General features: G+C 37.6%; 1 protein-coding gene across 1 annotated transcript in view; it reads left to right on the forward strand.

Moving 5' to 3' along the window:
• Nucleotides 1-1995: 1995 nt before the first annotated feature.
• The window catches only part of mrtfab (myocardin related transcription factor Ab), a 60287-nt gene continuing 54683 nt past the window's right edge, over nt 1996-7599 (forward strand). Inside the window, exons 1-2 of the mRNA XM_032502083.1 lie at nt 1996-2156; nt 2544-2605. The gene's annotated coding sequence lies outside the window, so the exon portion shown is untranslated. The remainder of the gene's footprint in view (nt 2157-2543; nt 2606-7599) is intronic.

Below are 7599 nucleotides of genomic sequence, written 5' to 3' on the forward strand. Positions count from 1 at the left end.
CTTACAAGCTAAATATACCATAGCTAAAGCTTGGAAATCCACTATCAAACCAAGTGTTAATGTCTGGCTTACAGGACTTGTCAGACTGTCTTGCACTGGAAAAAAATCACTTTTACGGTAAAGGGTAAATATCTCGTCTTTGACAATATGGAGAGGTCAGGGTTTCAAATTGGAGACAATGTCATGTTTTAGCTATATCCTAAAATACACAATACTTTCAAAGCTAATCTGCTCCAATATTATATTGTCAGTAGGAACAATTGAAAAATTTAATTAATTCGCAGCTAGGAAATACAATTGCTGGTAACTTACCTTTTATTTTTATGAAGCAAGAAGTGAATTGGTTAAAATCCTGGATGAAGCGAGTTAAAATGTTTAGATAACTGGTCCTCTATCAAACAAGCCTGTCTAGATGATCATAACACATGTGAATAGTGCAGACAGATTGAGTAGTGCAACTCTGAAGATGATTCTAGAAGAGTCACTATGATTCTAAATGTGTCACAATGAATTCATACTGATTATGAGGTCATGGAACATTCCTACATTCTATAGGTTTAAATTCTATAGGTTTAAATCACACATAACAGAAATTAATATATGTTTTGATTTTTTTTAAACATTATTGATAATATTTTAATCACTGGTATTACTTGCCCCATATTTCCAAGAAATTTCATAATGTTTTTTTTTTATTTTATTTTATAAAATGTGTTTATTGGAAGACATAACATGAAATGACATAAATCTTGTCTTTTTGCATGTGAGACCATCCTTTTCATAAAAATGTAGGCCTACTGATTTAAAACTGTAGACAATTAAAGAAATATGGAGAGTGAAGTTTTTCAATAAAACTAAAAATGATAAAGGAATGTTAACTTGGATTTAAAATGACCAGTTCTTTTGAAGAGATCTTGTAGAAATCAACAAACTCAACACCACTGTTTAAGGAGTTTGTCTCTCTTTCCCTTTTAGAATAATTAGTAACAACATTTCAAAAGCCACTTGCAAAAAAGTCATTAGGCAATCACAGACCTAAAGCTTTTTTTAAATGTTTTATTTCACAATCAAGAAAGCTTTCAAACATTTCATATGTGTATCTTACACAGAATATGTACTGTAATGCCTATTAGTAGTAGCAGTGGTCTAAAGTTTACACTTTAACTTCTTTGCCCCAACCCGACCTACCACAGAGTTTATGTTTTTATTCATGATATGTCAATCCCTTCCACATTTAATAAAAAACACTTGTTCAATGTTAAAATATAGGTTGAAAAGCATAAAACGGTAAAGTTATGCATTTTAGTTAGCCCACAGTCCTTTGTGCTTGACAGTAGGAAATGAACAGTTTGTCTCTTTATGTGAAAACTGAACAGAAGTAGTTGTAAAGTAGGCTACTATAAAAACCCTTTCAACAAATGAATCTCTTGTTAATATTGTAATCCCCTGAAATGCACTTTATTTTGGTAAAATGGTCAGTAACAAAGGCAGACACAACCATTTGCCTCCTGAAGTAGCCTAGACTACATGTAGTTTGACACTAGATGGAGACAGAGACTGTTCAGGGTGTGTGTATAGTTGTAGCTGCATACATCTACCTATCAGTTATTTTCTTACTTTTCTTCACGTTAACGTTAAATGCTACATCTAGGCTAATATTAGAGACATTATTGTGTCAGACATATGCGGACATGACTCTGCTGTACACCTCCTCTTACAGAGAAGTAGCTAATTTAGTAGTAGACTGGTTATAAAGGTGTCGTGAAGGAAGTGGGTCTTTGCGTCCCACGCGGAGGAGGGTTTTCCGGTTAAAGTTTCCTTTGTGGTTCGGAAGTGGCGGTGTGATGTCAACGCCGTTTATCCTTATAGACACAACACATAAGTGGCGACCATGAAAAGTAAGCGTGAATACATTTAGTAAGTTTACATTGATGGCGTCGCGTATATTGATAGCTTCCCCATCAGAGAAAACCGTAACGTGACAGACAGAAACTACGCTGAACAGCTAGCTAGCGGTTTGTTGTAATGCCTGGCAGACATAGCATGCTAACGTTAGCTAGCTAACTTGGGATGTCTGACTGTCTGCAGTCAACAGGGATGCCGAACTGCTTTCCAACATAGCCAGCGTCAGTATTAAGGACGTTATTCTATAGTTGGTAACATTTCACGTTCATTGTGGCGTTTGTTTGTGATTTTTACCTAACAGTCTCACTTTAATGTGCGTTTAGACTTCAGGTTAACTCCCACCCAGACAAGCTAACAATAGCTTAGCATGTCTGTGTTTTGGACAGTGACAGCTGTAGGCTGTTGCCCCATGACATATGTAGAAAGGCCTCCTGCAACGTGGATTCGTCTAACCCATATTATCAGTTCTCACTATTCTTTTTTTAACCTCTTTCACTCCATGAGGGCCTTTGTGCACATGCAATGTTACACTAATACCGACACTGCTGCTCAACGTCATAATTCGTATAAAAAAGAAATTGGCAGAATAAGATATTGTTATTCTTTGTTAAAGCTGTGCTTTTTATTTTCTTTAACAGAACCGTTCAACGCTCCGTCCTGCTGAAATGGGAAAACGCCCCTCCAAGATTTAGTTCTACAGGTAAGCAACAATCCTGGTTTCCATACAGCCTAGTTTATGCCAGGCCAGGTAGGAACCACATCCTTTACCTTGCTGCTGCTAACTGGAATTATGTGCTAATTCTGGGTTGTGCTTTTGTTTTGTGTCTCGTGGTGAAATCGCGTGGCTGTCAGGACTTGTGTCCCTCTGTGTACCCGATTAATTTTGATACATATCTGGCTAGTGTGGGCGTGTAGAGAGGAATGCTGGACTACCTTGTGTCTCTCTTCAATGCATTTCACCACAACAGTACACACTGCATGTCTGAACAGCAGCACTCTGTTGGGAAAGTAAGAATAAAGTTAGCATCTCTGGAAAGCCATCTATTTGAAATGGTCGGGTGGATTAACTGTATAACACCTTTATATGTAGGTCACTGTGGACTCCTGGGCCCTACTAGGCTAGATTATTACAATGGACATAAATATAAACCCACAAATACTTTCAGATTCTTGTGAACAGGAGATATGCATCTCGAAGTGATGTGTCACACAGAGATCACATGCTGTTTTGAATCCGCTTTGGACATTATCTCGCTGTCAAATCATGATAGCTGAAACTGTTATCAAGCATACAGGGTGGCCTATTGTATATGCCAGTAATGCTTTATTCAGTGTTAGTCAAGGTACTGCCTAATTTCTCTCCAGAAATGGTTTGCCATACTGCAGCTATCTGACACTTTTTTTTTAATTTAAGCACCACTAAATTGTTATTTCATTCTCTTTCTAAACCAGTTTCCTGGTTTGTTTTTCTCAGTCTGTGCGGAAAGACTTGTGACTTCCTTTGCTAAACTTGTTTTGGTTGTTAACATCTGTAACATGTGATTTCAAGATTGTTATGCTTGGGCTGAAATGTACATGTAGAACTCATGTTCTTATGCTTTTGCTGCTCAATTAGAGCTCTTTTTTGAGGATATGCTCACCAATGCTGTCATGATATTGCAATTGCGGCAAAGTGTTTTGATATCACCATCATGTCTATATATGCATGAACCCCTATGACAAATTGATGTCTTTCTTATCCTACTTGGAGAAGAAACATTTTGAGACTCAAACAAGTTCACAGGTCAGTACAACTAAGTCAGAACAGCCTCAGTACTTGTTTGGTACTGACTGGAATCTCCTGTATGTAGCATTAAGTATCAAAGTTTTAAAGTGGTATCACCTAAAATTGTATATTATTCAGGTCAAAGTTCTTGTATGACTGCTTGTGTATGAATAGACAGTTAACATTTGAAATTGAGGCTTTTTGTTAAATAAAAAAAAGAGTTTTCTCATTAAAAATGTTTTAAATTCCTAAAAAGCTATCAAAACTATAATCCTTTTGGTACCAAAACCTTGCTATCAAAATCAGATACCCTGCCCTACAGGCTAGAGGAGATTGCGAAACTTGGGAACATAGGAAGTAAGCCAAATCACCTGCGTTCAAATAGGCCTGCAGTCAGATATTTTCATATTTCAGTTTTTAATAAGAAAGAAAGTTTAAAAAATTGTGATTTAATCTTAAATGACAAAATGTGCAGACATCCTAAGGCCTGTGACACAAGTGAACATTTAGCGTCTCATGTGGTAAGTGTGCAGCTATTCATAGATGTGAATAGGTAGGTAGTTAGTGCACTGGATGATTTTGTGAGAGAGAAGAGCGACGTCTCAGACAACACTGCCTCATTGTTTCGATGCCCGTTGTGCAGTAACGACAAACTCCGACATCAGAACCCCATTGCCTGAAAACACATATTGGCAAAAGAGAGAAAGAGAGAGATCAACACAAACAACCCTGCAGCAGGCCTGCCTTTGTAACAACATTAGTGATGTGCTGCCCAAGTCACTCTGCCTGTTTATGAAGGAAGATAACCAGTCACACACCCCCCCCCCCACCCCTCACCCCCTCCCGCACCTCTATTCACACACAATGATGCATATTTTTAGTTGTGATTGAACTGTATTTTTTGAGGAACTATAGGGCACTTAACATCTACAACAGGTCTACAAAATGAATTTAACAAAAAGTTCTTCATAGGGAAATCAATCTATAGACCATTTACACTGACTCACTCACCATTTTAATGGTAAGTGAGAAAGCTGCTACCAGCCAGGTTACAGCTAATATAGTTAGCCAAAAGAAACTAATGTTACAGTTCGGAGCCGCAACGAGTTCTGGAAACGTAACACTAATCTATAACAGAAGTCTGTGTCCGATCTAACGTCATTTACATGGATTTAATTGTTCTTGGATACACAGTTTGTTGCTAGTTCGCGTGACGTGCAGGTCATGATCAAACTAACGATCTGGCCCTGCTAGTTGACCAAAACCTGAAATTTAGAGGAAGCAACCTGCAGTCATTGTCATACACTTTAGCCTGGATTGATAGTATCATATGAATACAATGGTGTCATAGCCAACCAGTGTATTTCTACCTAATTTCCCTTGCCAAAATTACTTTAGAAGAGTATTTTCACAGTGTTTACTTACTTTGGTGTTTGTAAAGCATTAAAGTTTAACAAAGAATGGGTCACGTTAGAAAAGAACCTTTTTCATTTTTATCTTCTATGTAGATGCACTCCCCTACAAAATCACCGCAGTAGTTGAGAATGATTTATTTTTTCCCAAATAGAGCTATATAAGTCATCTTTTAAAAATTACTTTTTCTTTTTTCAAATCGCAATATATATATATATCGCAGGGGAACAAAAATATCGCAGTGTCAGATTTTTTTCCAATATTGTGCAGGCCTAGTGGTAATTCTAGATTAAAGTGTGTCACATTTCTTAACATGTTACTTCTCAACAATTTCCTTTCCTCAGAATGAATAGCAAGCCTTTACTACAGTAGACATTTTGATATCTCACATCAGGTAAAGCGCATACAATGAATGAAGGGATAATTCTATTTGGCTGCTTTGGAAAATCTACATTATTCATTTATTTTGTACTTGAGCCCAGAAGGACGTAGCTACAAATGTAGCTTAAAGTCTGTACTAAGTAGTAGTCTATACTATATACTATATACTGGTCAATACTGCTACCAACATTTCTTTATGGCCTTATTTATGGAAGTGGTTTTGTCATTTTCATGTCAATATTTTAGTTTTCATATATGTGTAAAATGTGCTGACCATCTCTGACTTGAGGTTTGCGTTAGTCTCTGAACAGTAAGCCCCATTTTAACTTAACAATTTACCCTAATTGTCCCCAACAGGGGAATTTGTCTTGTAGCAAGATGCAACACAAAGCGCACACAGACATGCACTTTTTGTTTTAGCTTGTTTTATGAAATACCTCCAGCTCTGAGGGTAAGTTATTACAGGGTTTAAAGGTATGGCAATTGCACTGAGGTTGTTAAGAAGTAAAAAGGGGGAAAAGTTCTGCCTTTTTTAAAGCAGAAGCCACAGCAACAGTTGTAAAAGCTCAAACATTCATATTCTTCCCTGATGGCTAATTTAATTCCTTAGCCTCCAGCCTCAGTTTCCTTGGGCCAGCTTTTGGACTCGTAACCTGTAAAAGTGCCGCAAGTACTATTTATCTTCTTCTTTTTTTTAGTTTGTGGCTTTGTTGAATACTTGACTTGTTGTGCGTTGAAGACTAACACTCCTCAATGATGAAGTAATAAAACAAAGCCTTTGTGGGAAAAACAACAAATAATAATATTAATAATTTATACTGTTTATTTATCCCCAGTGGGGAAATTACAATTTACACTCTGTTTTGTTAGAAATCACTATGCCTGAAATACACACACATGCTCAGGACCTATTCATGCACAAATGGAGAGATTTCAGAGTGAGTGGGTTGTCAGTGCTGGACCAGTGCCTTGAGCGGATGGGGGGTAACGGTACAGTGCCTTGTTCAAGAGCACCTGGTAGCGCCTGTACTGGGATTTGAAAATCAGCGACCCTCTGGTTCCCAACCCAACTCCCTACAGACTGAGCTACTGGAATAAAGCAGGGCCTAAGGTTTTAGAGATTAGATCCTCATATTTACCAGCAATACCACATCTATAGTACAATACAGTAAACACTTCCACAAATTACAAACTGACAAACTGGTGCCATAAGGCTCAAGATAGCAGTAAAAGCTATGGCTTTTTCTTCCGAGTTCCATCTATGGATGCACTCCTGTGAACTGGCAAATGGCTATTGGTTATGTTATTGAATGTGATGCTGTGATGACCTGATGTTTTCTATTTTTCATCAGAGACAAACATTACCCAACAAGCGTATGTGCTCAGAAGCTAGATCATAATCTGCTTAGCTGTCAGATAATAAAATGCTGCGCCAGTACTGACATTTATCTATTTCTAAAGTCCCAGAGCCTATTTACTTCTGCGCTGATGTTTTAAATTAGATATTGAAATGAAACTAAACCAAACCCACAGCATGTGGTGCATTTTATATTTTACAGTTTATTTTTGATAGTAAACCAGTAAAGTATAACTGGTTGCAGCGTAACTGCTTAACTGATTAACTATACTGGCAGTTGTTTGCCAAAATGCAACCTAGGGCCTTTTTGTGAGTCAAACTTTCGTTTAAAAGCATAATTAGGACGGAAGCACCACTTTTAAGATTGACCGTATTCTTGTTTTCGGTCACGTGGCTTTTTCAATGAGAGTTTCACTACTATGATTGCATCAAAGTCACTATTTTTAAAACACTAAGAAGGCTCAACACAACAGTAAACTTTGCTCCAAGTATCACCAGGGGCTCTACACATGAACTGGAGCATTGAGAACACTGTTTGTGTACACAGAGTTTACTAAAAAGAAAGGTTTTGAACAACTCACTTGAGCAGTTTTCATCAGACTTGCCCTGGGTCGGGTTAAGTCACCAAAGTACCCCCACGGATCAAATCCATACTTCTCCGTTAAGCATCAAGCCACCAAACCCGTATGGAAATGAACATCTCTGCTGAAGTGCTAAATTCGTTAACCATCATAGGACACGAGACAACACTCTCTCTATCTATCTATCTATCTATCTA

Source organism: Etheostoma spectabile, chromosome 21 (assembly GCF_008692095.1).
Source record: "Etheostoma spectabile isolate EspeVRDwgs_2016 chromosome 21, UIUC_Espe_1.0, whole genome shotgun sequence".
Lineage (NCBI taxonomy): Eukaryota > Metazoa > Chordata > Actinopteri > Perciformes > Percidae > Etheostoma > Etheostoma spectabile.